Below are 23277 nucleotides of genomic sequence, written 5' to 3' on the forward strand. Positions count from 1 at the left end.
AATGGATACCAACATATTAATTGAACATTTAGTATAAAAGATGGAGGGATCTAAATCAATCAATAAAATTCTCCCATCTACTATTGGAATGCTAAAAGATCAAGCTCCTCATTGAGACCTCTTGGACTCAGTGATTGTAATTTAAAAATCCAATAGGTCTCCTGTTTTCTGAGTCTTAAAAGTCTATCTCCTCTCATATTTGTTTTTTCAATTTGTTCAATACCCTTGATAGAAAGTCCTTCAGTACACATATTATGTTTTGTGAGAAAGTGTCTGGAAACTCCATGGCCAACAAAACCTTTAAAAATATTTTTTCTATGTTCTGTAAATCGTTCCTTTAAACTTCTTTTCGTTCTTCCTATGTAATAAAGGCTGCAAGGGCAGGTGAGTAAATAAATAACATATTTGGTGTTACAATTAATAAATTGTTTAATTTTAAATACTTCTCCTATAATATTAGACGTCAATTCAGTACTTTTATTAACAATGTGTTTACAAGTCAAATAATTATAACGTCCACACTTATAACAGCCTTCCGGGCATGATGGTAACCAAATATTATTTTTTGGGTTCAAATCTTTTATTAAATTGTTTCCACATTTTCTCAATACTGTTGGTGCTAAAACGTTCTTAAGATTTTTAGCACGTTTAAAAACAATCTCAGGTTTCTTTTTGAGGATCTTTCCTAGAATGGGATCATTCTGAAGAATTGCCCAATGATTCATTAAAATCTTCCTTATTTCATTAGAGGCCCCATTAAACTTTGTGATAAATAAACAATTATTTCCATCAATGGGGTCATTTTTCCCCTCTCTTTCTTCTTGACATTTTCCTATAATCAGTGATTGTTGGTTTGGCCCCCTCACTCTTGCTAACACAACATCCAGTTTATCTTTTTTGTAACCTTTTTCTAAAAACTTTTTATATAAAATTTCTCCTTGTTCCTCAAAATCTGAATCCTTCGTACAGTTTCTATGGACTCTCAAGAGTGATCCAAGCCCTTGTTGATCCAAGCCCTTGAATGGTTGCTTTTTTGGTCAAGATAACTATTTGAGTCAACTTTTTAAAAAAAGTTTTAGTTAGTATCTTTTCCCCCTCATTAAATAGAACTAAATCTAAAAAGTTAATCGATGTTGGATTATGTTCATGAGTGAAATGCAGATTGATATCATTTTTATTCATATAATCATAACATTTTAAAAGGTCTTCTGTTGTACCCCTCCATATTATTAAAAGGCCATCTATAAACCGTTTATAAAAACAAATATTCTTAAGAAAAGGATTATTATGCCAAATATGATCAATCTCCCATTTCCCCATGAACAAATTTGCAAAGCTAGGGGCAAATTTCGTCCCCATAGCTGTTCCAATGTTTTGTATATAAAATTTCCCTTCAAATAAAAAATAATTATTCTTTAAAATGAAGTCTATACTTTTTATAATAAAAGATCTCTGTTCTGTACTTATTAAAGGGTCCTGTTGTAAAAACTAATCAGCAGCCTCCACTCCTTTCTCGTGTATAATACTCGTATATAATGCTGTTACATCGCAAGTAACCCATAAGAGATCATCCGCCCATTGAATGTTACTTAGAAGCTCTAGAATATGCTTCGTGTCCCTTGTATATGATTCTAGCTTTTTCACATGATTCTGGAGAAATGAATCAACAAACTCTGTTGTCATGTGATAGACTGCTGTGGGCAAACTCTGCTAGTTGTAAGAGCGCTGCCCAATCATTCTGATATTAATTTGTATTGCACCTTAGGTATTGCTCCAGGGATTGATTGGTGCTCTCGGTTTGCATATTAGATTGTGGGTGGTAAGCAGATGAGAGATGGAGATCAATCACTAATCGCCTGTAGAACTCCTTCCAAAATTTTGAGAAGAACTGAGACCTCCTGTCTGAGATGATCTCTAAATGTAGTCCATGCAGACGAAATAACTCCTTGGTGATGATGTCTGCCAGTTCCGGGGAGGAGGGAACTTTTTTAGGGCTTCGTGAAATCTGTCAGCAGCTCTGACTATTTATATAGACTTTCAACACACACTATACACGGATGAGACCCTTTTACACTTTATCTTTCCTTTGATGTATGACTGTTTACTTATAATGGGTTATAATGGACAAAATATCATTGGATTTGTATCAATTTATTAAACTTTTTTACATTTAATTACCCAGTCAGAATTTATAAGTGTACTATAGGCTGACAATAATGCACACTAATAATAGTGATTGATTCTGATTACAGTAATTTGTTGAAAAGGGTTTGAACATTTTCCCATTCCGAATAGGACTAAGGTCTCGATGCAGTAAGCCCCGATAAAATCTTTTCGGCAAGTGTGGCGGATAGGTGGCGGATAGGGCTTTTTTTGGTGATTTGCCCTCGCGGTATTCAGTGAGGGCCGAATCCTTCCGATCCCTGCCGAATCACTGCGAAAGCAAAGCTGCCGATGAGCCTGTGCCGAAACAGCCTGGCTCCCGATAAGCCTTCCCATACGCCTTGTCTGCCGATACATGTTTGCAGCAGAGAGAGACAAGCCGCTCTTTCAGCGCAAACATCGGCAACAAATAAAGTATTTATAAACAACTTTTATTGATAGTGTACATGTGCAGGTGGTCTCCGGAGCTGAACCGCATTGGTTTCAGGTCCGGGGACCCCCTGCTTCCCGAAATACAGGCCCCTTTATGAGGAGCCGGTATCCCTCTGCATTTAAAGGTCCCGATCACGTGACCGCGGCATGTAAACAAAGCAGAGGGATTCCGGCACCCCCTAAAGGGGCCTGTATCTCGGGGAGCAGAGGGTCCCCTGACCTAAAACCAAAACGGTTCAGTTCCAGAGACCCTCTGCACATCTACACTATGAATAAAACACACATATCAATAAAGACTCGTTCCTTATCTTACAGGGTATCTGCTACGTTAGCGAAGCAGCATGAATATTTATTTAATAATACTGTACTGTGAGCAGGGGGTCCCCCGAGTTGAACCGCATCACTTTGTGGACCAGGGACCCCCTGCTTCCCGAGTTACAGGCCCCAGGATATATCATCGGGTGGCAGTGTCGCCGCCATCTTTAAAGCATCCGATTCGCGACGTGGCCCCTATAAATATGGCGGCGACACTGTAACCGATGCCCCAAACTGGGGCATCCTGTAACTCGGGAAGCAGGGGGTCTCTGAGCCACAAATTAATGCGGTTCAGCTCAGGGGGCCCCCTGCTCCCACACAACAGTATTAAAAATACATAAATGCTGCTTCATTACCATAGCGGATAGCCGCTAAGGCAATGAAGGGGTTAAGGCAGAATTGCATGTTTATTGGGGACATTAGCCCCCAATAAACATTGCAATAAACAACATATACCCCCTGTGTATTTACAATACATAAACAACAATAAATACATTAAATACATATATTACTCACCACCCATGTCCGGCTGCCACGATGAAGGACATCCTCCTCTTCATCCTGCCCATGGCCCCCTCTGCTGCTGCAAAACAGACACAAGAATGAAAACATCCAAAGTAATGTCCCCTAACCCCTTAATCAGCATAGCGGTTATTAACCGCTACAGTCATTAAGGGGTTAACCCACCCTCACCCACCACTAGGGATGCCTACATACCCTCCCACACTAACCCCCCACCCTGTGTGGCCTAACCACCCTCACCTACTACCCACAAGGGAGGCCTACCTACATACCCCCCACCCCCAGTACCCACAATAAAAACAATACAGTGATACATAATAAACATCATTATATTTATTAAATACATTACTCACCCCCTGTGCCCCCCCATAAATACAAGATTTATACTTTTACATACAGGGTTCATAACGCAGCCCCACGCGAGTCCCCGGTGGGCTGGCGGGGCACCTGACAGACCTACAGGGTACCAGCAGCCCTTTTCAAACAGGTTCTGGAGGCCTGTTGGTGGGTCCCGCCAGCGCCATGGCCCCCAGGTGGTCTCCTTGGGACACCGTGGGCCACAATTGGGTCCCTACGGTAGGCCCAAGGATGTCTGGGAGCCCCGGGTCAGACCCACAGGTGTCTGCGGGGCCTCGGGTGGTTCCCACGGGGTCTGGGGAACTCACGGGTGCACACTACGGGTCCGCAATGCCCCCACAGAAGTGGGACCACACATCTTCATCCCCGCACCTACGGGTCCGCGGTTCCCCCACAGATGTGAGGCCACCGCTTCATCCCCGCATGTGTCACCCGTGGAACCACCTGCCTGGTACCCGTGAGATACCCGAGGAGACCCACAGGTGGTCTCCAGAGGTCCCACGCAGAACCACGGAACAAACCCTTAATGTAAAAAACATAAACCTGGCCTATACATTCAATACATACACCCCCCCCCCACCCCAACACCTACAGTACAATAATGTGCAAAATAACTATTATCCAGATAGGGATAATAGATTATTTGCCCATTATTAAAAACATTAACTAGCATATTCAAATAAATAAAGTACTACTGACCTCATCAATAAGAAGTCTCCGTCGCCAGCAACATCCTTGTCTTGCCCACAAAATACATAGCCAAAACAAAGCCAATACATTATAATTGCATTCAGATATCAATTAACCCCTTAAACACCTTATCGGATAATAACCGCAAAGGAAATTAAGGGGTTAAGCCACACTGGCCCGATACCCACCCTTCACCCATGAATTTGTACAGTGGCTTCATCATGCAAATATATATATATATATACACATGATGAACCAATATACAAATAAATGTAGAAGGGTTATCAAAACCATACTGTACTACAAATAACAATTCTCCATAAAGACACACTACAATAAAATTAATTTCCTTTCATAATCCTAACTGATCTTACAATCACAATCATCAAATGCCAATCAAATACCTCTAATGCCAATCAATACATTGCATTTACATTGCATATATGATGCATCCAATCTATGCATCATATACATTCTGCAAATGAATGTTAAAAATAAAATTGCAATCAAAATAGAAATACCTCCAAACAAGTAAACTATTTTATCCAATCCAGTAAACATAAATCAATTACCACTCATTAATGACATCCCTAAACAATTTACATTCCATCCGTAACAATTAAACAATTAACAATTTCAAGCCTTTAACATAACAATTTAGCCCGAGAAAAAATATATGTACCAACAAGAATACAAAATACAAAACGAAGCCTAACCCTGACCTCAAGAACACAATACAATATCAACAATTACATCTATCTAATTGTAAAATACTTTAAACACACAATAAAGCATAGCAGCATAGACAAATTATTTAAAAACACATCAAATCAAGCTTTTAAAACAACATAATTTCTTACCCTGTATGTATATATCTCTCTAGACATACATACATACATACATACATACATACATACAGTGGCAAGAAATTATATACCACCAAAAAAAAAACACATGTTAAAAAAGCTTTAAAAAAAATTAACAAGTTAAATAAAATACATTTCTTTAGTTCACTTACGATTACTTGGCCCCACCGACTCCCGTTGCGCACCTTACACACGTACTAAACCACCAGGCACAGGAATCCATAAAATAAAAAACCATAAAAAAATAAACATTACCACTAAAAATCCAAATCAATCCACAGGTCTTCTACTTGTAATCCATCTTCATCTGTATTCTTCTTTCTTCTACCTTCTTCCGGGGTCTTCTTCCCGTCTTCGGCCAGGCCCTGTCCTTCTTCTTCTGTAGGAGGTCCTTCCTCCTCGGCGTCTGGCTTCAAAATGAGACGACATAGGCTTTTAAAGGCCTATGACGTCACATTTTCGTCATGGTTCCCTGATTGGGCCGTGAAAACCATGTGTTTTGGCTGATAAAAAAAAAATGATGACGTCACTTAAAGGCAATGAAAGCACAGCCAATCAGAATGTATGGATAGACTTCCCATGCTCTGATTGGCTCCCGTACCATGTGACAGGCTTTCAATGACGTCACATGCTTTCTCCCCCAAGCCTCTGTCACATGGTATACTAGAGCCAATCAGAGTAGGGATGGAGTTCCCACGCTCTGATTGGCTACCGTACCATGTGAGGCCAGCCATGTTTCTTTTAATGACATCATCTTAAAGGCAATTGAAGCAAAGCCATTCTGATTGGCTGTGCTTTCATTGCCTTTAAGTGACGTCATCATTTTTTTTTTATCGGCCAAAACACGTGCTTTTCATGGCCCAATCAGGACCGTGGGAGCCATGACGAAAATGTAACGTCATAGCCTTTAAAAGCCTATGTTGTCTCATTTTGAAGCCAGACACCGAGGAGGAAGGACCTCCTACAGAAGAAGAAGGACAGGGCATGGCCGAAGACGGGAAGAAGACTCCAGAAGAAGGTAGAAGATAGAAGAATACAGATGAATACAGATGAAGATGGATTACAAGTAGAAGACCCGTGGATTGATTTGGATTTTTAGTGGTAATGTGTATATTTTTTCTCGGGCTAAATTTTTATGTTAAAGGCTTGAAATTGTTAATTGTTTAATTGTTAGGGATGGAATGTAAATTGTTTAGGGATGTCATTAATGAATGGTAATTGATTTATGTTTACTGGATTGGATAAAATAGTTTACTTGTTTGGAGGTATTTCTAATTTGATTGCAATTTTATTGTTAACATTCATTTGCAGAACGTATATGATGCATAGATTGGATGCATCATATATGCAATGTAAATGCAATGTATTGATTGGCATTAGAGATATTTGATTGGCATTTGATGATTGTGATTGTAAGATCAGTTAGGATTATGAAAGGAAATTAATTTTATTGTAGTGTGTCTTTATGGAGAATTGTTATTTGTAGTACAGTATGGTTTTGATAACCATTCTACATTTATTTGTATATTGGTTCATCATGTGTGTTTGTGTATATATATATATATATAGGTAACAGAGCAGATGGCACACAAATACAGATGAAGACAGGTGCTTAGTCCCATATGAATGAATATAATCAAAGGCTCCTTACCAGGCAGACCAGAGAATCCAGGGAATCCAAAGTAGGCACAGCAAGGAAGAGACAGCACACTTATTAGCAAAAAGAAGTTAGGTGTTTTGTGCCTGCTTTATCAATACAATTCTTTTTGCTAATAAGTGTGCTGTCTCTTCCTTGCTGTGCCTACTTTGGATTCCCTGGATTCTCTGGTCTGCCTGGTAAGGAGCCTTTGATTATATATATATATATATATATATATATATATATATATATATATATTTTTTTTTGCATGATGAAGCCACTGTACAAATTCATGGGTGAAGAGTGGGTATCGGGCCAGTGTGGCTTAACCCCTTAATTACCTTTGCGGTTATTATCCGATAAGGTGTTTAAGGGGTTCATTGATATCTGAATGCAATTACAATGTATTGGCTTTGTTTTGGCTATGTATTTTGTGGGCAAGACAAGGATGTTGCTGGCGACGGAGACTTCTTATTGATGAGGTCAGTAGTACTTTATTTATTTGAATATGCTAGTTAATGTTTTTAATAATGGGCAAATAATCTATTATCCCTATCTGGATAATAGTTATTTTGCACATTATTGTACTGTAGGTGTTGGGGTGGTGGGGGGGGGGGGGTGTATGTATTGAATGTATAGGCCAGGTTTATTTTTTTTACATTCAGGGTTTGTTCCGTGGTTCTGCGTGGGACCTCTGGAGACCACCTGTGGGTCTCCTCGGGTATCTCACGGGTACCAGGCTGGTGGTTCCACGGGTGACACATGCGGGGATGAAGCGGTGGCCTAACATCTGTGGGGGAACCGCGGACCCGTAGTCTGCGGGGATGAAGCTGTGTGGTCCCACTTCTGTGGGGGCACCGCCGACCCATAGGTGCGGGGATGAAGATGTGTGGTCCCACTTCTGTGGGGGCACCGCGGACCCATAGTGAGCACCCGTGAGTTCCCCAGACCCCCGTGGGAACCACCTGAGGCCCCGCAGACGCCTGTGGGTCTGACCTGGGGCTCCCAGACATCCTTGGGCCTACCGTGGGGACCCAATTGTGGCCCACGGTCACCCAAGGAGACCACCTGGGGGCCATGGCGCTGGCGGGACCCACCAACAGGCCTCAAGAACCTGTTTGAAAAGGGCTGCTGGTACCCTGTAGGTCTGTCAGGTGCCCCGCCAGCCCACCGGGGACTCGCGTGGGGCTGCGTTATGAACCATGTATGTAAAAGTATAAATCTTGTATTTATGGGGGGGCACAGGGGGTGGGTAATGTATTTAATAAATATAATGATGTATGTTATGTATCACTGTATTTTTTTTATTGTGGGTACTGGGGGTGGGGGGGTATGTGGGTAGGCCTCCCTTGTGGGTAGTGGGTGAGGGTGGTTAGGCCACACGGGGTGGGGGTTTTTGTGGGAGGGTATGTAGGCGTCCCGAGTGGTGGGTGAGGGTGGGTTAACCCCTTAATGACTGTAGCGGTTAATAACTGCTATGCTGATTAAGGGGTTAGGGGACATTACTTTGGATGTTTTCATTCTTGTGTCTGTTTTGCAGCAGCGGAGGGGGCCATGGGCAGGATGAAGAGGAGGATGGCCTTCATCGTGGCAGCCAGACATGGGTGGTGAGTACTATATGTATTTAATGTATTTATTGCTGTTTATGTATTTAAAATGGGCACATTCACTATTATCCCTTTGTGGATAAAAGTAATTGTGGCCATTACTATACTATATGTTAGGGGGGGGGGTTATTTCTTTATAAGTATGTATGTGTTTAGACATTAATTTGGGGGGGAACATAATTGGTACTGCAGGCCTGCGGGTAACACCCGAGGGCCCCCGCCGGCCTATAGTATCATTGATGTGCATATATGTGTATGTTAGGGGTTGTTGGGGTTATATATATATTTATTTATTTATATAGAGATATTTATTTATTTATATTTATTTATTTATTTATTGTGGGACTGGTGTTTGTGATTATTTTTTATTGTGGGTAGTGGGGGTGGGTGAAGGGGGTATTAGCCCCAACGGTGGTTGTTTAGGGCTTGCGGGGGAGTTGCGGGAGGGCTTAACCCCTTCATGACCGTAGCGGTATTAACTGCTACGGTCGTGAAGGGGTTAAGTGCACCCGCAACCCCCCCGCAAGCCCTAAACTCACACCCAGGGCCAAATACCCCCTTCACCCACCCCCGCTACCCACAATAAAGCTGGCACGGTGGGTTAACCCCTTCATTGCCTTAGCGGTTAGCCGCTAAGTTAATGAAGCGGCCTGAACATGCATTTTTCCTGCCTCGGATGCATGCCAGGGGGCTCCGGTGCGGGTATCAGCTCCGGAGACCCCCGGCATCAATCACAGACAGGAAAAAGGGCTGATTTTTTCTAAGTGTCGCCCGTGCCGATGCTTCTCCTCCACCAACTTGAGAACTTTAGTTGGCGGGAGGAATTCCCGATAAACTCTCCATTCCGGAGTGCCGATCAGCACCGAAAAGCTGATCGGGGCTTCCTGAATTCAGCCGGGTTCAAAAAGTGCCGATAAGTGGCTTATCGGATGCCGGATCCCGATAATTTCCATAATCCCGATAATTCCCCATAATCGGGAATTAATCGGCGCTTACTGAATCCGAAGGGCAAAAAATGGCGTAAAAATGCCGAAAAAGCCTTATCGGGGCTTACTGCATGAGGCCCTAAATCTGCTTTTAAATATGATGAACAAGATTACAATGTGCAAGGATTCTGCTTCATCCGTGCCAGGTTTTGCTGCGGTTCGGGTTTTCCAGGTTGCCTGCCCTTTCTGCTCAGTTTTGCCATTTTGTGTTGTTGCAGACTGCTATATAAGGCTGCAGTTCCTGGTGGGAGTCGCCGAGCAAGGTTTTTATGTTTGCTATTCCTGTTGTTTACGCTGTCACATCCTTACCCTTTTGTTTGTTTTGATTCCCCTGTTGCTGACCCGGGACCGTGGCCCAGACCTCGCTTGTTTCTGCCTGCCCTGACCTCTGCCTGTTTACTGGACTATGCACCACTGCCACCAGCCTAGACCCCTGCCTTTTTACTTGACTTTGCACTATTGCCTCCAGCCCTGACCTGTGCCTTCTTACCGACTTAGGATATTCTAATAGGACTGCTGGCTCTCCGGCGCTAGAGCCATAATCTCCAATGCCTAGGGAACCACGGATCCCATAGCCTCTACATTATGGAGGGGACCCTATGACTTATAGAGGATTTTTGAACCAGTGTTCGATTCAGTTGGAACTCCAGCCCTCCATGTTCTGCACCCATCGATTCAGGGTAGCCTACATCATTTTCCTACTGACCGACGAGGCTTTGGCCTGGGCCTCCCCTCTCTAAAAAACGAATCCCCACTAGTTAACGACGCCACTGCCTTTTCCCAAGAATTACAAAAGAGTGGTTTGACGCTCCCAGTCACGGGTCCTCTTCTTCTGCATCACTCCTATTAATCCAGCAAGGAACTAGTATGGTGGGCCAGTATGTCATTGAATTTCGCACCCTTGCTGCAGAGACGGGCTGGAACACTAAAGCTCTGCTGGTAGCATGTTGGCAGGGGCTTTCTGAGTGATTAAAGGATGAACATATTTGCCGGGACACCCTGTGACAGGGTGAATGAACGTCACCAGCCATATACTTGGCAAACCTATGTTTAGGCTTGCAGTGCAGCAATGACGAGGTTAAGTTTCAGTTGAGAAGAGCTGCTTTATTAGTCTGACCCCAGCTGCATAATCAAGGTGTTTTAAAACCCCCAGGCTGTACACACATGCAAACTAGCTGGTCAGGAGACAGGACTGAAATACTGAAGAGATTACTGCTATAAGGTATGTTTTTCAAAGTACATGTGTAATGAACTGTCGGTGTCCTGCATGTTTTTAAGGCTCAATAAAGAAGCCTTATCAAGAGAACCCACGTGTGTGGTTGCATATACTCTGCAACATATGGTGTCATAAGTGCCAGGATTTTGAGAGGCCCCTGAAGTTGAAGGGCTACACACACACTAAAAAATGAGAAAAATGGACTGTCCACAGATGGATTGATCCTTCAGCAGGACCGTCGCCTCGGCCTTCACTGGATAAAATTACAAGCCCTGGCTACTTCCAGCCCAGGGTGGGGAAAAACCGTCCAGGCCCTTGTAGATTCGGGCCCTGGGAAAACTCTGGTCTTCCAGGAACTCTTACAGCCTAACGTGTGTTCTTTTGACTCTCCATGGAGTATAGAATGTATACACGGCGATGTAAAACGGTATCCGACGGCCAAAATCTGGCTACAGGTAAAAGGTCAGGACACCTACCTCGAAGTAGGAGTCGCTCCTTGGCTCCCTGCCCCTGTTGTGCTCGGCCAGGACTGGCCTTTCTTTTCTGACCTAATGGGTCCAGTCTCTCACGAGGAGCCTTATTCTATGGCTCAGGAGAACCCTGGCAAACTGTTCCACTTCTCGACAGACCTTTTTCCCAGTAGACACTGGGTTCCAAAGACTCGGAAGCAAAGACGCCCTGACAAACAGGACTGGATGCAGAAATCTGGGTCTCAAGGTGACCATTCTAGTAGCCAGAAGTCACAAGTGATGGTTGAGGATTGCCAGAGGGAGGGGGATATGGGCCCTGGAGATTTACCAGACCTATACCTCCCTGATTTTCGCCAGAGGCAAAGGGAAGACCCAGTCCTTGCTAAACAGTATGATAAGGTGGTAAAAATTGATTAGCGGATATCGAATGCACAATGTATTCCCCCATTTTGAATTATCAAATGATATCCTGTATAGGGTGAATAGGCAGACACAAACAGGGGAGGTCACCAGACAGATATTGGTTCCCAAGGCGTTTGTTAAATCTGTGTTCACTCTAGCCCATACTGTCCCTTGGAGTGGTCACCTTGGCAGGGAAAAATCATTGGATCATATTACGTCCCGATTCTATTGGCCAGGGATGCATAGTGATATTGCTAAGTTATGTGCGGCATGTCCAGAATGCCAGCTAATTAGTCCGAAGGGACAAAAAACAGCCCCTTTGGTTCCTCTACCCATGGTGTCTGTTCCCTTTGAGAGGATTGGAGTAGACTTGGTAGGACCTCTAGAACCTTCTGCGAAAGGACACAGGTTTATTCCATTAATAGTTGACTATGCAACAAGATATCCTGAGGCGTTAAGAGCAGTCCCCTTCTAAGAATACCCAGCAATATGTATTGGACCTTAGGAAGCACCTAGATGTGGTCGGGCATTTTGCTAGGGAGAATCTTAGATCAGCCCAGGATAGTCAGGAGAGACATTACAATCAAAAAGCTCGGATGAGAGTGTTTCACCCAGGAGATCAGGTGATGTTGTTGTTACCAGTTGTGAGAGCAAACTCCTAGCCAAGGGCAGGGCCTATTCGAAGTACTCAACCGCACGGGTGATGTGGATTACGAGATCGCTCAACCAGGGTCCAGGAAGGGTAAACAAATTTACCATGTCAACTTGCTGAAACCCTGGAAGATGCAGCGGTCTCTATTCATCCACCCGGTGGAGGAAAAAATGGATTTTGGTCCTCAGCCCCCACGGGAGAACATCGTGGGTGACGATAAAATCCCAATGGGTAGACAATTGTCCTCTGAACAAAAAGGGAACTTTTTAGAAATAATTACACAATTCCATAATGTTGTTTCTGATTTGCCAGGGCAAACTAATTTAATTTCACATGTGATCGAGACAGCACCTGGGGTAAAAGTAAGTTCCCGTCCGTATAGGTTGCCAGAAAGTCGTAGGGCCCTGGTAGAGAAGGAGGTACAAGAAATATTACACTTAGGAGTGATTGAGGAATCATGCAGTGAGTGATGTAGTCCACTAGTTATGGTCCCTAAACCCGATGGTTAGGTAAGATTTGTTGTGGACCTCCGAAAGGTCAATGCAGTATCCAAGTTTGATGCATATCCGATGCCAAGGGTGGACGAGTTAATTGACGCCCTTGGTAACGCAGAATATATATCCACGCTGGACTTAACAAAAGGATACTGGCAAATACCTTGAGAGAAAAAGTCCAAGTGCAAAACAGCCTTTGCCACTCCCATGGGTTTATACCAATTTGTGGCAATGCCATTTGGACTGCATGGAGCCCCAGCCACATTTCAGAGACTCATGGATAAAGTGCTGAGACCCCATAGGGCTTATGTCGCAGCCTACTTGATGACATTGTCATTTATAGTAAACACTGGCGGGCCCATCTAAATAGGCTGAAAGTGGTCCTCAAATCTCTAAGAGAGGCAGGGCTAACAGCCAACCCTAAGAAATATGCCTTAGGTAAGGCGGAAACCAAATACTTAGGGTATGCAGTGGGAGATGGAAAAGTAAGGCCACTAGCCGACAAGGTAGTTGCCCTGAAAGAAGTTCTGACCCCTCAAACAAAAACGCAGGTACTTTCTCTGCTGGGTTTAGCAGGGAACTATCGGCGGTTCATCCCCAACTACTCGGAAGTTGCAGCCCCATTAACTGATCTCACAAAAAAGTATGCCCCTACAAATGTGGTATGGTCAAGGGAGTGTCAGAGAGCCTTTGAGGACATAAAAAGGTGTCTATCAGAGGGTCCCATCCTTAGAAACCCAGACTTCAACAGGCCTTTTGTAGTGCAAACCGATGCATCAGAGATAGGGCTAGGGGTAGTGTTGTCAGAACAGTTTGAGGGAGTGGAACATCTGATCCTTTTTCTGAGTAGGAAATTGTTCCCGAAGGAAAAAAACTACTCAGTGATTGAGAAAGAGTGCCTCGCAGTAAAGTGGGCAATCGAGGCTTTGAGGTGTTACCTAGCAGGAGTCCATTTTACTCTGGTGACGGACCATGCTCCATTGAAGTGGTTAAATAGTATGAAGGACTCCAATGCTAGATTGACCAGGTGGTATATGGCCCTCCAACCCTTCTCATTTGAGATTCAGCACAGGCCTAGAAAAGAAAATGCAAATGCTGACTTCTTTTTTAGAGAAGGGGTGGATGATCGGGCTTTAGCCGTGCGTGGCCCCAGCCACACACTAACAGGGGAGGAATGTGACAGGGTGAATGAACGTCACCAGCCATATACCTGGCAAACCTATGTTTAGGCTTGCAGTGCAGCAGTGACAAGGTTAAGTTTCAGTTGAGAAGGGCTGCTTAATTAGTCTGACCCCAGCTGCATAATCAAGGTGTTTTAAAAACCCCAGGCTGTACACACATGCAAGCTAGCTGGTCAGGAGACAGGACTGAAATACTGAAGAGATTGCTGCTATAAGGTCTGTTTTTCAAAGTACATGTGTAATGAACTGTCTGTGTCCTGCATGTTGAAGAGAAGCTGCTTGTTTTCTATGCTGAAGAGAAGCTATTTTGTTTTGTGTGCTGTATGTTTTTAAGGCTCAATAAAGAAGCCTTATCAAGAGAACCCACGTGTGGTTGCATGTACCCTGCAACACACCCCAAGGATCTGGAGTATATAATTGCTCTCTAAATCAGAATGGATCTCCGGATGCGAGAATGACAGGCAGAGGGAGACCGGTTCTCAAAAACCCTAATAATTCGGCTTGCCCCCCACTTTGAGACCTCTCTTACTACACTTCTCTCAGAGGAGGAACCAATGTAATTATGTGATACCAAATTACCTGAGCAGGAGAGAACTAGGAGACGTGTCAGGGGGTTGTGTCTGTACTGTGAGCTCAAAGGTCACCTTGCCCGAATTTGTCCTAAATCAAGAAAACATCAGTGCCCAGTGAAGATTGTGGAATATTTTCTGGGCATTTCTTCTATTCCTTCTCCATCACAACATTCACGGCTGCTCCTGCTGGTTTCATTTTCCTCGGCACCAGCCTCCATCTTCACTCAGGCTTTTGTTGATTCTGAAGCCGCAGGGAATTTCATTGACAACGCATTTGCAGAACTCCACTGTGGCGAGAACAGGGGTAATCAGCCTAAATAAAGGTGTTATACCCGGCTGATTAACTCCAACTCGCATTGGGAATAAAAGGGTTAAAAATATTTGCACTGCTGTCTTTGACCTGTCCCAGCCTTCTTAACCCCCATTTGCAGGCTATTCCCTGCCTGCTGTAATGGAAGTGAATGTAATGCCTGCTATATTCTATTGCGACACAAGATGGAGTAGTGAGCACCACAGCCAGCCCTGTCTATGGGAGGTCTCCTGTACTAGATGGGTATCCATTTCAAGCTCTTGACTCTGTGACCGAAAAGCAATTGAATAATTGTATTGTGGTTTGATTTCAAGTGGTTTTACCGATACAATGTATCCGTACCTCGTTAGCCTGCAGAACTTGAATGGCAGTAAGTCTATGGCCATGAGAAGTAGGTCAATTGACGTGGGAACCGGGTGAACTTGGGTTCCCACAAGCAAGCCGGTTCAATAAAGCAGGCTAACTTGTGAACGGAGGCACCCAGCACCCTGGTTTTTGGTGTGCAAGTATAAGTTAGTAAAACACACACATACATATATAAATTACAGTCCTGGTACCTCTGGAAAATGAAGTTTTAATAAAGTGTATAAAACTGTGAATTTAAAATGTACAGGCAGGAACAGTTTTTTCTGTAAACCCGGGAAAAATCCACTGACATGTAAATGTGCTGGGGGTGAATGAGCTGAGGGTATTTTTCTTTCCTGTACTTCAAAGAGGTCCCGCTGAGCTGGTGACCCTCAGTCTAAAGAAGTGACAGGGATGAAAAGCCTCAGAGCACCATAATGTATACATGGCCGGAATCCTGATAAGTGGCAGATCCTGGGCCATTGACACACCTTTGGGCCAAACCCCAGACTAAGGGGCGCCAACAAAGTGGTGTACCCCAGGTATGCTAAGTTGCATGGGTGTCAAGCTGACACATGCGCTATTAAACCGGAAAGCCTTTTGCCCGGTTTTGCAAACTGCGGGCAAAACGGCCATTGGTGGGTGAAATATTCCCACGGAGGGGATTGTGTGCACATGTTAAGGATACCCTTGAACAGCCTATAACTGTGCCCACCGGACTATCCCCAGTGTGTTCAAGAGAAATCAAGATACCATACATGATGTAACTACGCTTCACGCAGGGCTTCGTTCAAAGCACAGCGGTAATGTTTCCAGTACGCAAGGGGTTAATACCATCGCAAACCAAGAATTTACCCCAAACTGCAGAATTCATTAGCCCTGGGGACCTTGAACGAATGTCTATGAACTTCTATGAAAAACTTTGATTTGGCCACGATATTAGATCGGCAAGTTACGATCTAGCCACGGACCTTTAAACAAAGACTGCATTTCTTGCGCTTTCGTGAAAAGGACAATTTATTTTGTTCCCCCATCCCAGTAAGTGTTGTTTTAAGTGTATTTTGAAGTTGTCGTGTGTTTGTCTATCAAGGAAATAAATCACAATTTATTTTGCTCCTTGTTGTGTTCAATCGAGTACCTAGAAATATAAAAAGTGTTGGCAAAGTTGTGTCCACCGTGACATCCACTCCCTTCCTCTCCATACTAGAGAGATTCTGTTAGCAGTAGTGGCCATTGATAGAAGACCTCTTATACTGGGGACCATAACCCTTGAGACTAATCCTTTGCTGGTTACGGTTGGGACACTTCACAAAGAGACACTGTCATTCTATGTAATTTCCTCTCCCTCGACTCCAGTGGTCCTAAGACTTCCCTGGTTGTGGCACCACAACCCTAAGATCGTTTGGGTGACCAATCAAGTGACAGACTGGGGACAACATTGCCATGGATCTTGCCTTCCGGTGTCTCGCACAATCTCCAAGGTTTATCTACCTACTGAGACTTCCTCATCATGTTTTCCAGTTTCTTATCAGGAGTTTTCCGATGTATTCGACACAAAACAGGGAGAGGAGTTACCGTCACACCGGCCTTATGATTGTGCAATCGATCTGCTCCCAGGGGCCATCTTTCCTCGAGGCCGAACTTACCCCCATTTGGAACCAGAAACAAAGGCTTTGCGGAAATACATTTCATAGAACATCCAGCGTGGATTTGTTTGCAAAATACACATATAAACATGATGCTCACCATATATTTACAATCAGAGAGTACCTGGTGCATAGGGGAGGGAACAAACCTATGAAACTTAGAAAAAGTTACCACACGGGGTCACAATAGCGTGGGTTTATTCGCAAATCATGTTCTCCCACTGGTGTGTATTTCTTTGTTTCCAAAAAGACGGTTCTCTCAGGCCATGTATTGATTACAGAGGCCTAAATAAAATCACAGTAAAAAAATTGGTATCCTCTACCCCTCATTCTGAACTGTTCGACCACTTATGCAAGGCTACAATCTTCACCAAACTGGATCTTCGTGGAGCTTACAATTGAATCCGGATTAGAGAGTGTGATGAATGGAAGACAGCTTGTAATACCCGTGACGGCCACTACGAATATCTAGTCATGCCATTCAGCTTATGCAACGCACAACCTGTGTTTCAAAATTTCATCAATGAGATTTTTCAGGATCTATTTGACCAATTTCTCTTGGTATATCTGGATGATATCCTTATTTATTCCATTTCTTTGTCCGAACATCGGGCACACGTTATACTGATCCTCCAAAGACTTCAGGACCACTCACTCTTTGCCATGCTCGAGAAATGTCAGTTTGAATAGAAGAAGATTTCCTTCCTTGGGTATTTCATCTTTTCCCTTGGGTTTGAGATGGATTGTGTGAAAGTATCGGCAGTGCTGGATTGGCCTTTACCGACAGGCCTCAAACCAACTGAACGATTTCTTGGGTTTGTCAACTACAATCAACTTTTATCAGAAACATCTCGGTGGTTGCACCCATTACGGCTCTTACTAAGAAAGGGGCGAACCCTAAGATATGGCCCGCTGAGGCTTTTCTAGCTTTTGAGAAGCTCAAGTGCGCCTTTTCGTCCTCACCTGTGCTGATCCATGCAGATTATATGAAACCCTTCGTGCTTGGAGTGGACGCATATGATCTGGCAACCGGAGCCGTTCTTTCTCAAAGGAAGCATTTTCATGGGAAACTCCACCCCTGTGCCTTCTTTTCAAAAATATTTTCTGCCGCAGAAAGAAAAAATTATGTTAGAAATCGAGAACTTCTGGCCATGAAAATGGCTCTAGAACAGTGGTCTCCAAACTTAGTCCTCAAGGGCTACCAACAGGCCAGATTTTATGGACATCCCTGCTTTAGCACAGTTGGCTCAGTCTTCAATTGAGCCACTGATTGAGCAATCTGTGCTGGAGCAAGGATATCCTGAAAAGCTGGCCTGTTGGTGGCTCTGAGTTTGGAGACCCCTGCTCTAGAAGAATGGAGACATTTGCTTGAGGGGGCAACTTCACTGATCACAATCCTTACAGATCACAAGAACCTCGAATACATTGAATGAGCAAGGAGACTTTAACTTTGTGATCTCTTATCATCCAGGATCTAAGAACGATAGATGCGCTATCCAGGCAATTCTCTCCTGATGGTTCAGAGAAGATAGATCAGATCCTTTCTGCCATATCATTTTCACTTCTGCAACAGATTTCACAGGCTTAGTGTCACGGGTTGATCTACAGCTGGAGTGGATCCCAGTGACAGGAACAGCAGGAAGCGTGGTCGGGGTCACAAGAAGAGGTTGGAGGCAGGCGGCAGATAGCGTGGTCGGGATCACAAGCAGAGGTCGGCAACAAGGAGACAGGACAACAGCAATAGGAATAGCAAAAGCGAATACAGGAACCTAGCAGGAGCTGGAGGAACCAATATAAAAAGGCAAGGGAGGAACAGGAAAGGGAGGTTTATATAGGTATGGCTGGAGGCATAGGACAGGTGGAAGGTGTCAGGTTTCAGAGTCTGGAAGCAAGAGCAGTAGCAGTCCCGGTGGATGTTCATTGTGTGATGGTGAGGGGGTACCCAGGCCAGTAAATAAAGGTATTATGCTCGGCTGGGTGCCCCTGAGTCATATTGAAAATATGAAGTGTCAGCTCTGCAGCCCACTGCTAGTTGCATGCTTGTAAACGCATTATAATTGTCTGTGTGTGTCCTGCTAGGAATAAGGGGATGACACGCATTATAATAAGCTACATTGAATGAGTGCAGTCACGGTTATGCATTAGTTCCGAGTATTGCAACCACAAGTACAGTACCACATCGTTATACTCAATTACATTGTATGAGTGTGGTCGCGGTTATGTATTTGTTCAGAGTGTTGTAATCACAATTACCACATTGTTAAAGTGTATTGTATTGTATGTCTTTATTTATATAGCGCCATTAGTGTACATAGCGCTTCACAGTAGTAATACATGTGGTAATCAAATAAATAACAGATAATATAAATAACAGATCATGGGAATAAGTGCTTTAGACATAAAAGTAACATTTCGGAAGAGGAGTCCCTGCCCCGAGGAGCTTACAGTCTAATTGGTAGGTAGGGAGAACGTACAGAGACAGTAGGAGGGAGTTCTGGTAAGTGCGTCTGCAGGGGGCCAAGCTTTATGTATCATGTGTTCAGAATGTTCACAGTGCTATTCGTATGCTTCTTTAATCAAGTGTGTCTTAAGGTGGGTCTTAAAGGTGGATAGAGAGGGTGCTAGTCGGGTACTGAGGGGAAGGGCATTCCAGAGGTGTGGGGCAGTCAGTGAAAAAGGTTTAAGGCGGGAGAGGGCTTTAGATACAAAGGGGGTAGAAAGAAGACATCTTTGAGAAGAACGCAAGAGTCTGGATGGTGCATAACGAGAAATTAGGGATGAGATGTAGGGAGGGGCAGAAGAATGTAAAGCTTTAAAAGTGAGGAGAAGAATGGAGTGTGAGATGCGGGATTTGATCGGAAGCCAGGAGAGGGATTTCATGAGGGGAGATGCTGAGACAGATCTAGGAAAGAGTAGAGTGATTCTGGCAGCAGCATTTAGGATAGATTGTAGGGGAGACAGCTACATTGTATGAGTGCGGTCACGATTGTGTATTAATCCCGAGTATTGCAACAATGTTTCACTTCCAAAACACAAAGCGGAAAAAGAGTGCTTTTTAAAAATGCCAGCCGTTATTTTTACACAGCGCAGACACAGGGAGCTAACTTAGGCTAGGAAAATGCCAGCGCTATAAAATTTGGTGGAAATGCTGCTGGAGTCCCAACAGTGAAGCAGTCATGTTTTAAGTAATTAACTTTTGTGAAAAGTAGTAAATGAAAGTCCCCCTCTTTTTGTGAATTAAAATTATAAAGAGCAAGGGCATTTACATTCAGGCAAGTATGGCAGCGGATACATTGGGGATTCGCAAGTACAGTATATGACCGGCCATTCCGGTTAGTAAATCATGCATATCTTAAGTGCGGCCTTCTAAGACACCACGCTGAGATGACTCCAGAGTCTCTAGGAAAGTCCGGACTTTAAAAGGTACTTGAAAGTGTGAAGTAGAGGGAAGTAGGTTTCCCTGGCAGATGTCCAGATGTCCGAGACAGAGGTAGACATTCTGCCGCCGGACAGGGGGCTTGGTCAGGTATCAGTGGCTCAGGTGTAAGGTTAGCGTATGACCCTTGGCATACCATAAAACCCCTTGCCCGGCTGCAGGAACTGTGGACAACTGCACCATAGGGTGGAGATTTGGTTCCCATGCCGAGATTGGCTGCACATAGGAAAGATTGGCTTTGAATGGTTTTAAAAGTCTGTGCAGCCAGTAGGGAAGGTAGATTCACCGAAGATTCATCAAAGATTCATCTAAGAGATACATCGTGTGGTACAACTTATTCCATCGTAACTAAGGATTGTATCCCGCTTCAAGAGTTTGTTAGAACTAAGGATTCCCGAACGAATCCTGCAAGGACAGAACGAAAAGTTTCCTTTCGGCGGAGAAACAGGGGTCGCATGCAGCGCCACTAGCCAAGGACTGTCGCACGGCTCTATCTGCGCACCAACTCCGCTCCTGGGAATTGATGCCGAAAGACTTGATATTCGTGAAGTTCGTTCTGTGGACATTTTTTTTAGTTTTGCCCATCCCAGTAAGTGTTTATTCATATTATTTTGTACTTCAAGCTGCGTGTGTTTCTTGTGTAAATAAATTACAATTTATTTGATCTCACATTTCGTTCAATCAAAGGAACTGGGTCATTTTTGTGTTAAAAGCACTGGTCTCCTGTGACGGGTTTTTTCTGGTCACACATGGGTACTGCAGGCTAGAACCTGACACAGACAGAGGATCCTAGGTCAACGTCCACACGTTCATTTAAACTATTTATATTCTACCAGTTTCAACGTGAATGTTGCAATGGGTTCATAACTCCAAGATGGATGGCGACCCAGGGGACAGGAAGAAATGTGATTTCCTCGAACTAATCTTTTGGTGGCCAGAGATCCACAAAGACGTGAAGGACTTTTTGGCAGCCTACGTTATATGCGCCCAGACTAAGGTGCCGAGGACTTTACCCTGTGGGCTGCTCCAACACTTACCATTTCCCACCCATTCATGGACCTTACTTATCCATTAATTTTATCGTGGAACTGCCACACTCCAGGGGTATGACTACCATATTGGTAATAGTCGATCGCTTTACACGTCAAGCCCATTTTCTTCCTCTCAGGAAGCTACCCAGAGCTTAAGAACTATCTGAGATTTTTATTAAGGAGATATTTTGCGTTAATGGAGTCCCCAAGGATATAGTCTTGGACCGTGGATCCAATTCGTCTCAAGATTTTAGAAGACCTTCTGTAAAAGAATGGGCAATACCCTTAATTTTTCTTCTTTGTAACACCCCCAGTCCAATGTTTTCACGGAAAGGGACAATCAGTCCTTAGAATAATTGCTGCAATGTTTTGAATCTGAACTTCAGGATGACTGGGTGGATCTACTCATGTGGGCCGAGTTTTCCTGCAATTCTATGAAACATGATTCCACACTGGAACCTCAGTTCTTTTGTGCCTGCGGGTACCACACTGCTACCCTTCCTCCTTCCAGTCCTCTCTCCAAAATTCCTGCAGTGGATTATAAGATCCAAGAACTCCAATTACTCTGGAAGAAGATCCAGGCCAATCAGACCAAAGCCACCCTCCAGCAAAAAACCTAGGCAGATAAATGTCGACGACATCTCCTCCATTTCAAATGGGGGATTAGGTTTGTCTGGCTACAAAAAAATATCAGTCTGAATCTGCCTTCCTCCAAACTTGGACCCAAGTTCATTGGAACTTACAAAATTCTGGATCAGGTCAATCTGGTGGCATTCAAACTGGGACTTCTGGATAGCTTAAGAATTCCTCCAGTGTTCCATGTCTCCCTCATCAAGCTGTTCATCCAAAACACCTTCTCTCCTCCAATTCTCCCTCCTTCTTGACAGTTCTTGGTGGATGGCCATGAGAAATTTGAAGTATGCCAGTTACTGCATTCCCGTAGATCCTTTTGCGGGCTACAGTACTTGGACCATTGTAAGGGTTATGGACCCGAGGAGAATTCATGGATCAAATCCAGGGATGTCCATGCCCCCAACCTGGTCCGGGCGTTTCATCGGAAATTTTCTGTCAAACTGGCTTAGATCGCCGGAGGGCTCTCCTCAAGAGGGGGGTACTGTAAGGATTCTGCTCACTCCGTGCCAGGTTTTGCTGCGGTTCATGTTTTCCAGGTTGCCTGCCCTTTTTGCTCAGTTTGGCCATTTTGTGTACTGGGAGCCTGCTATACAGTATAAGCCTGCAGATCCTGGTGGGAGTCGCCAAGCAAGGTTCTTACATTTGCAGTTCCTGTTGTTTATGCTGTCACATCCTTACCCTTTTGTCTGTTTTGATTCCCCTGTTGCTGACCCTGGACCGTGACACAGACCTCGCTGGGTTCTGCCTGCCCTGACCTGCCTGTTTACTGGACTTTGCACCATCACACAGTGACAATAATTTGGATGGACCTTAACTATTCTCCAGCAAAGGGAATATAACTTGCCAGCATATTCAATAGGGTCCTCAAAGAGATATATACAAATGTTGCAGAATGCAAGGAGCAGGAGGGGGAAATTAAAACCAAAATGTATAATAGAAGACAGGTAAAAAGGGATTGATCTTACAGGTTAGGATCAAGTGGGGTAGATGTGATACCTGTTTCCCCTTTCACAATTTTAGTACAATGCTCAAATACGGTGTCTGGATTATCTATTTTTTCCTGAGGCACTATTAAACGCTCTGTTTGACTGTCTCAGTAAAACACATTGCACCACTGATTTTTTCTTTTTGTATGCACCAGGATATATTTAGGGTTACACAGGTCCCATTGTAATGATAGCTAAAGATTAAAAGTATAAAAAATATATATTATGTAGCTGCATTTTATATGTTGACCTCAAGATGGAACTGTATACAAAGAAATGGAGATAATGAAATAGTTTGGATTAAACACTGGAAGGCACAAACCAGT

This window comes from Ascaphus truei, chromosome 4, assembly GCF_040206685.1.
Source record: "Ascaphus truei isolate aAscTru1 chromosome 4, aAscTru1.hap1, whole genome shotgun sequence".
Lineage (NCBI taxonomy): Eukaryota > Metazoa > Chordata > Amphibia > Anura > Ascaphidae > Ascaphus > Ascaphus truei.